At 48.1% G+C, this 7,500-nt stretch overlaps 1 pseudogene across 1 annotated transcript in view; it reads left to right on the forward strand.

Annotated features, from left to right (window-relative positions):
* The window catches only part of LOC308150730 (protein TANC2-like), a 51,237-nt pseudogene that overhangs the window by 14,198 nt on the left and 29,539 nt on the right, over positions 1-7,500 (forward strand). Inside the window, exon 3 of the transcript in view lies at positions 3,229-3,411. The product of the transcript in view is annotated as a protein TANC2-like (transcript). The remainder of the gene's footprint in view (positions 1-3,228; positions 3,412-7,500) is intronic.

The raw sequence follows: 7,500 nt of genomic DNA on the forward strand, positions 1-7,500 counted from the left end.
TGTGTCTGTGTCTGTGTCTGTGTCTGTGTCTGTGTCTGTGTCTGTGTCTGTGTGTGTGTGTGTGTGTGTGTGTGTGTGTGTGTGTGTAGGTGTAGGTGCAGTAAAGGGCACCACATGGATGGTTGAAGATGTCGTTAGTGGACAGACACACACACACACACACACACACACACACACACACACACACACACCCGTGGGCCCTCCCTGGGGTGAGGCGGCCAGGACCATCTGGTGTTGGGAGGCTGAGCGGTAGACGAGCTCTACGGGCTAGCTTCCTGTCTGACGCCCTCTGACGTACACGTATGTGTGTGTGTGTGTGTGTGTGTGTGTGTGTGTGTGTGTGAGGCAGCCAGATGATCTTACCTGACATTGAGGATGCAACGTCATCCGTATCGTATTCCACCTGGTGTGTGCGTGTGTTTCTGTGTGTGTGTGTGTGTGTGTGTGTGTGTGTGTGTGTGTGCGTGGTTGATACATAAAACCTTAACCCCTCCAGACAGACAGCTAGTGTGTTGATGAGTGTCAGTCACTTTCTAATGTAGCAGTAGTCTGTCTGGAGCCACACACACACACACACACACACACACACACACTCACACACACACACAGCCCTGGGCCCAGGACACACTATACACCTGTCCTTGTTCACTCTCTATTGCCTGGACACTCAATACACACACACACACACACACACACACACACACACCCACACCTCCCTAATGTGTAAATGGCCATGGTGTTTGTCAGTGGTGTGTGTGTGTGTGTGTGTGTGTGTGTGGTGTGTGGTGTGTGGTGTGTGGTGTGTGGTGTGTGGTGTGTGTGTGTGTGTGTGTGTGTGTGTGTGTGTGTGTGTGAGTGTGTGTGACGGCGTTCCCCACCTGGGCCGTGAGCGGGACACGCTGCTGTGTGGAACCTCACGTCCCGTGACACACTGTGACAGGAAGTGTCAACTGGTGTCACGTTCTATATCCTCCAACCCCCACCCCCCTGAGGCCCCTGTCAGCCAGCAGGAGAGAAGGGGGGGGACACAGATGAGCGTGACACTGACATGACGCTTAACGGAAAACAGAACGATGACTTTATCTGTTCCTACCTCAGGGATATGAAGCCCCCTGTCGTCTTGTGTTTTATTTAACCTTTATTTAACCTGGAGGTCCCCTGAGATTAAAACTCTCTTTTCCGTGGGTCTTAAACACCTGCCCAGGGACCGCGACTGACACTGATCCAACTGGCTAAAAAACTGGCACATTTACCGTCGTGTTTATTAATGTGCCTTATTAATATTCATGTCAAATTAAAAAAAAAGAAAACTGTCAAATTTAAGTTTATAATGTCATGTTCAGTCCAGGTTAACCAAGGGTCTCTGAGATGACGAGGTTCACTGTCAGGAGTCTACAGAGCTGGCCGATCAATAGTCAATCAATCAATCAAATAGTCTATCTATAGTCAATCCAGGGTTCCCACGGGTCCTTGAAATCCTTGAAAGTTTGTGAATTACGAGAAAAAAAAAATCAAGGTCTTGAACGTTTTTGAAAATAGACATGGGTCATTGAAAGTCTCTCTCTCTCTCTCTCTCTCTAAACAAAAAAATATATATTCAAAAATGTTTTACTTAGTTCGTCAACTAGTAAATAAGTCTCTGTATTGCTTAACTTTACATTTCACAATATATTGTTTTGCTGTGCTGCGGTAGAGAAGCCAAGAGACCATCTAGTGTTCACACATTCAAGCCTCTCTTTTTAATTGGGATAGTTCCTATTTCTCATCAAGATCTGTCTCAGACTATGCTGTATTGGGTCGTTGAATTTGAGGGAATTGAGTCTTGAAAGTCCTTGAAAGGTGCTTGAATTTGATGTGTCAGAAGGTGTGGGAACCCTGTCAATCAACCCAGAGAAATCTACTTCACAATGTATGACGCTGCTGTGCGCTTTGACAGAAGTGATATAGAGCCCCCCTCATCCCCCAGGCAGCCCCCCATTACCCTGCTGTCTGTCTGCCTCTGTCTCAGACACCTGCCAGGTGCCTGTCTGTCTGAGGAGCCAGAATGGAGGACATCAGTTAGCGAGTGGGTGACAGCTGCACAGCTTTGCCAGCTTGTTCTGTGAAACTGCCGGCTCAAATGGCTCTATAAGGAGAGGTGTGGACACGGCCCGCGTGACACTGAGTGAGCTGTTAATGAAATGTGTCGGCAAGCGATCGGCGGGTGTGTGTGTGTGTGGGTGTGTATGTGTGTGTGTGTGTGTGAGTGAGTGTGTGTGAGTGTACGTATACGTGTATGTGTGTATATGTATATGTGTGTGTGTGTGTGTACATTTACATTTACATTTTTGGCATTTAGCAGACGCCTTATTCCAAAGCGACTTACAATCAATACATTTGAATACTAAGCATGTGAATCATCAGTCCACCATTCGTGGCAGGAAGAGTAATCTAGCTCAGGCCCGGGGCCACTGATAGAAGGAAAAACCTTCTTCTACCACCTTCTAAAACCTTTTATTATTATTTTTATTTATTTTTTGGGAATACTGGAGGAACAGAGAAACAGTACAAGGGGGGCGATAGAAGTTCTTATGGACACAGTAGAGGGGAAAGCGGACGTCTTTAGGAGACGTAGTGCTGAGGGCAGAAGATGTCTCAGGAGGAGCAGTTAAGGTGTAACCTGAAAAGGTGGGTCTTCAGTCTACGACGGAAGATGGGTAGTGACTCTGCCGTTCTGACAGCCGTGGGGAGCTCATTCCACCAGCGGGGAGCCAGAGTTGTGAAGAGACGTGATCGGGCAGCACGACTGCTGTGCAGAGGTGGTGGGGCCAGTCGGCCAGCCGAGGTGGAGGAGCGGAGTGAGCGGGCAGGGGTTTGGGGGGTTACCATTTCCTTCAGGTAGGCAGGGGCTGTCCCTTTAGCTGCCTGGTATGCAAGCACCAGGGTCTTGAATCTGATGCGAGCTGCTATCGGGAGCCAGTGCAGGGTGCGGAGGAGAGGGGTGACATGAGAGTGTTTGGGGAGGTTGAATACCAGACGTGCAGCAGCGTTCTGGATGAGCTGCAGAGGTCTAATGGCGGAGGCCATTATGTATGTATATATGTGTGTGTGTGTGTGTGTGTGTGTACTAACCCTCCCCCTCTCTCCTGTGTCCCAGGAGGGTGTGTGTGTGGTGTGTGTGTGTGTGTATGTATACGTATGTGATGTGTGTAGTGTACTAACCCTCCCCCTCCCTCCTCTGTGTCCCAGGAGGCAGCACGGCGGAGGGCGAGGGTCTGTTCGAGGGTGACTACGGCGTGCCCCCCCTCCCGGTGACCGAGGGCATGCAGCACATCCGCATCATGGAGGGCGTGTCCCGCTCGCTGCCCTCCTCCCCCCTCCTCTCCCACCAGGCCATCAACATGAGGCTGCAGCCCACTAAGAGAATGCCAGGTACACACACTCTCCCTCCCTCTCTCTCTCTCCCTCCCTCTCTCTACACACACCCTGCACCCTGCACCCGGGTCAGCCTGCTGGGGGGGGGGAGGGGGGGGAGGGGATGTGTGGGGGGCGGGATGTGTGGGGGGAGGAGAGGATGAGTGTGTGAGGAAGAGAGGTGTATGTGTGTGTGTGTTTAGGAGAGGTGTGTGTGTGAGGAAGAGAGGTGTATGTATGGAGTAGTAGAGGTGTGTGTGTGTGTGTGTGTGTGTGTGTGTGTGTGTGTGTGTGTGTGTGTGTCCATCCATCCTCCAGGGTTAGGGTTGACAACAGTTAGACTTAAATGAGTTTGACTTAAAAGAGTTAGACTGAAAAGAGTTAGACTTAAAACAGTCAGACTGAAAAGAGTTTTGCGACACTTCACCGCGGTGAAACAGCGTCTTTGCCACTGGCTATAGGAGTTAATTTCAGACGGCGAGCTGCTCTATCAGAACAGAGCCATGATCCAATTACACCCAATCCTCATTGATTACCGCTTTCATTAAACGTAGTGAAGCGATGTGAACGTCCTGACTGAAATTAGTTTGGGCTATAATGAGGCTGTCCATAATGAGGTTGTTGGTAATGAGGTTCTTCTACCAGAGGGTTGTGTTCATCCTCACCCTCAACCGCAGGGAGCCGTCACGTTACCGTGGTTACCGCACGGTACCAATCTGGGGCCTTTCCCGACAAAGTGTGGTGGCGTCCCTCCCCCCTGCTGTGTTCAATTCAACTTTATTGGCCATGTGCAGTGCATGCTGGGAACATGACTTGGTATTCAAGACTCAAGATTCAAGATAGCTTTATTGTCTGTCACACAGTGACAGAGATTCTCCTTTGACAGGCAGAAGTGCAGTTCATGAATACAGTTTCCACATTAAAAACACACATAGGCTAGGTCACATACATACAATAAAAACAGACAGACATAACAGTGTTTATAAAATGTAGTGCCTATTTAAAAAGTCCAGTCATTTAAAAATAATAGTAAAAAACAGTATTATGATTTAAAAAGCTAAAATGTTGTGGTTTAAAAGAAAAACAATGCGCTTCCTATTTTAAAATGCGGTGGTTGCAGTGGGGATGAATGATTTTTTTGTGGGCCAGTGGAATTCTGTAACGGCGGCCTGATGGAAGTGGCTGAACAAGCTACAGTACATACAACAACAAGACGACAACACAACAATACTCAAGACAATATACACAGTACCAATATGAGTGGATAAATATACTGTACAACTTAGTGCAAGAACATGTAAAGTGCAAGGTGCAATGATCAGGAGTTATTGAGGAGGGCTGTGGCTTTGGGGAAGAAACTGTTCAATTGGCGTGATGTTTTTGACCTGGTGGCCCTGTAGCGCTGTCCAGAAGGGAGTAATTCAAACAAGCTGCGAGCTGGATGTGAGGGGTCAGCCACAAACAGTGATGTCGTCATTACACTGTCATAGTGGAGAGTGAGTGTGTGTGTGTGTGTGTGTGTGTGTGTGTGTGTGTGTGTGTGTGTGTGTGTGTGTGTGTGTGTGTGAGAGAGAGAGAGAGAGAGATAGGAAGGCTTTAGTGATTTTCCTGTGTGACAGTGTTTCAAGTTTCAAGTTTTATTGTTGCCTCACGTTTACAAGAGTGTAAGAGAGTAACATTCTCAGGCTTCGGTTCCTGACATTGCAGCACAAAGATAAATAAGTCAAGATAATAAAGTGACAACAGACATAAGACATAAGTGAGATAATTGGACAAGTGACAAGCTGTGGGAGACAAATCAGACCCAGTACCGTACATTATAGTAAAAAAAAAAGAAATAGTACAGAGTAGAAATGTCATGAGTATTGCCGTCGGTGGCAGTGGGTGTAAGAGGCAGTATTGAGTAAAGTGACTGTGTGGTTATGGTTGGGTAGTCCGTCTACATGGGGTGCGCTTGGGGATAAATAGTCATTTGTCTTCAGTAGGCTTGTTTATGAGCCTGATCGCCTGGGGGAAGTAGCTGTTGGTCAGCCTCTGAGTTTTGGCCCTGAAGCTCCGGAAGGATCTTGGGCCCCATGCCAAAGTTCTTCAGCCGCCTGAGGTGAAAGAACCTAAAACTGCTGCTGGTACCAATCTGGATTTAAAACTGCTGGGGGAGGTAGAACGCCAGGGGAGGCTGGGGGAGGTAGAACACCAGGGGAGGCTGGGGGAGGTAGGACACCTGTTTCATACCGATCCTCATTCCATGCTATGCGTTACAATGACCAAGAGCTGTGATTGAATGTTGGGATGGATGAAGCTGGCCAATAGCCATGAACAGAACCTGTATTTGCAGAAGGATGAAGGTGAGAGTGCTGTTTATGGTCTGACCACTAGGGTGCACTGGTCTGAGGTTTGTTTCCGATCCTCTCATCCCCCTCTCTTTCCCTCTCTGTCCTCCCTCCTCTCTCTCTCTCTCTCTCTCTCTCTCTCTCTTTATCATGTATTGGCCACGACTCAACCTCTCCATCTCCATCTCCGTCATTGTCTCTGACCTCCTGCCAACTTTCACATTGTTCCTCTCTTCCTCTCTCTCTCTCTCTCTCTCTCTCTCTCTCTCTCTCTCTCTCTCTCGCTCTGTTTTGCTCTCTGCTGTGGAAACACTGTAATTTTAGCACTTGTTTTCAACAATGTTGTGTGTATATATGTTCCCGTAGTGAGTGAGATGTGTGTGTGTGTGTGTGTGTGTGTGTGTGTGTGTGTGTGTGTATGTGTATGTGTATGTGTATGTGTGTGTGTGTGTGTATGTGTGTATGTGTGTATGTGTACGTATGTGTGTATGTGTGTGTGTGTATGCGTGTGTGCGTGTGTGCGTGCGTGCGTGTGTGTGCGTGCGTGCGTGCATGTGTGCGTGCGTGCGTGCGTGTGCTTGTTCCCATGATTCTCTTCTAAGTTGATTCGTGACGGGGTCTGAGTCATCACTGATATTGTTTGGCCTCTGAGACCCTTCCCTCCTCCGCTGTGGATGAGTGTGTGTTTGGTTGTTGGGTAAACACAACAAACACACACCGGGCAGCTCCACCACTGAGGACGTTCATCTGAGCCTGGGGGGGTACTCCATCAACATTGCTAAACGAATATTCTGGCTTATTTTTAAATCTCGCAATGATGACGGAATTACCCCCCTGGTGTGTATGTATGTCTTCATGTCTAGGGCAGTCCTACTCATATTTTTCATTTTATTGGACAGAAGTGAAGTGAAGACAGACAGGAAAGTAAGGAGGAGAAGGGAGAGAGGGCATGTCAGCAGGGCATGGGCCGGTTTCGAACCCATGCCGACATGGGCGATATGTGCATTGTGCATATTATGTGCATTTTTCAGTTTGTAAAGCGTCTTTGAGTGTCTAGAAAAGCACTATATAAGTCTAATGTATTATGTATGTAATGTATTGTAGACCGCGGTGCTAGACCACTGGACCACCCCAGGCCACACTCCTAAACATTCCTACAACTACAACATTCCGGACCAAGCTCCGGACCTGGGGTTATAGGGCCTTTTCAGCCGCAGCCCCGTCCCTCTGGAACGCCCTCCCCAACCACATCAGACGGGCCAACACCCTCCCAACATTTAAACAGGCCCTCAAAACCCACCTCTTCAAGCTTGCCTTCACCAGTTAACCCTCTCCCCCTCCCCTTCCCATGTGTCCCCAGCACTACCTTAATTAGGCCCCTATACTTTCTTTTATTTGTTTTTTGTGTCTTTTTATTATTACTACTCGATCTTTTCAGTTTGTAAAGCAGGCACTTGAGGCACTTCCTTTGCTTGTGACAGGCGTTCTGATTGGTTCAGCTCTCACTGAGGAGGGCTGTGATTGGTTCAGCTGTGCCTGGATGGCTACTGGGACAAAGTTGGATTTCCTGTCTGACTGAAACGTGTAGAGACGTTATTCTGGTGTTTTCCCCCTGGAACAAAACAGCTGTGGTTGCCAACACACACACACACACACACACCAGGGTTTCCGTTAGAAAAATTTGCCGTCGGACATCGTGTCCGGGAAGAATTCGATTTACCGGACAAACGTGATATATTCCGGTCATCATATTAAAATATAATATTTTTTTTTTTTT

The sequence above is a fragment of the Nansenia antarctica genome (genome assembly GCF_963989245.1).
Source record: "Nansenia antarctica genome assembly, chromosome: 2".
NCBI lineage: Eukaryota > Metazoa > Chordata > Actinopteri > Argentiniformes > Microstomatidae > Nansenia > Nansenia antarctica.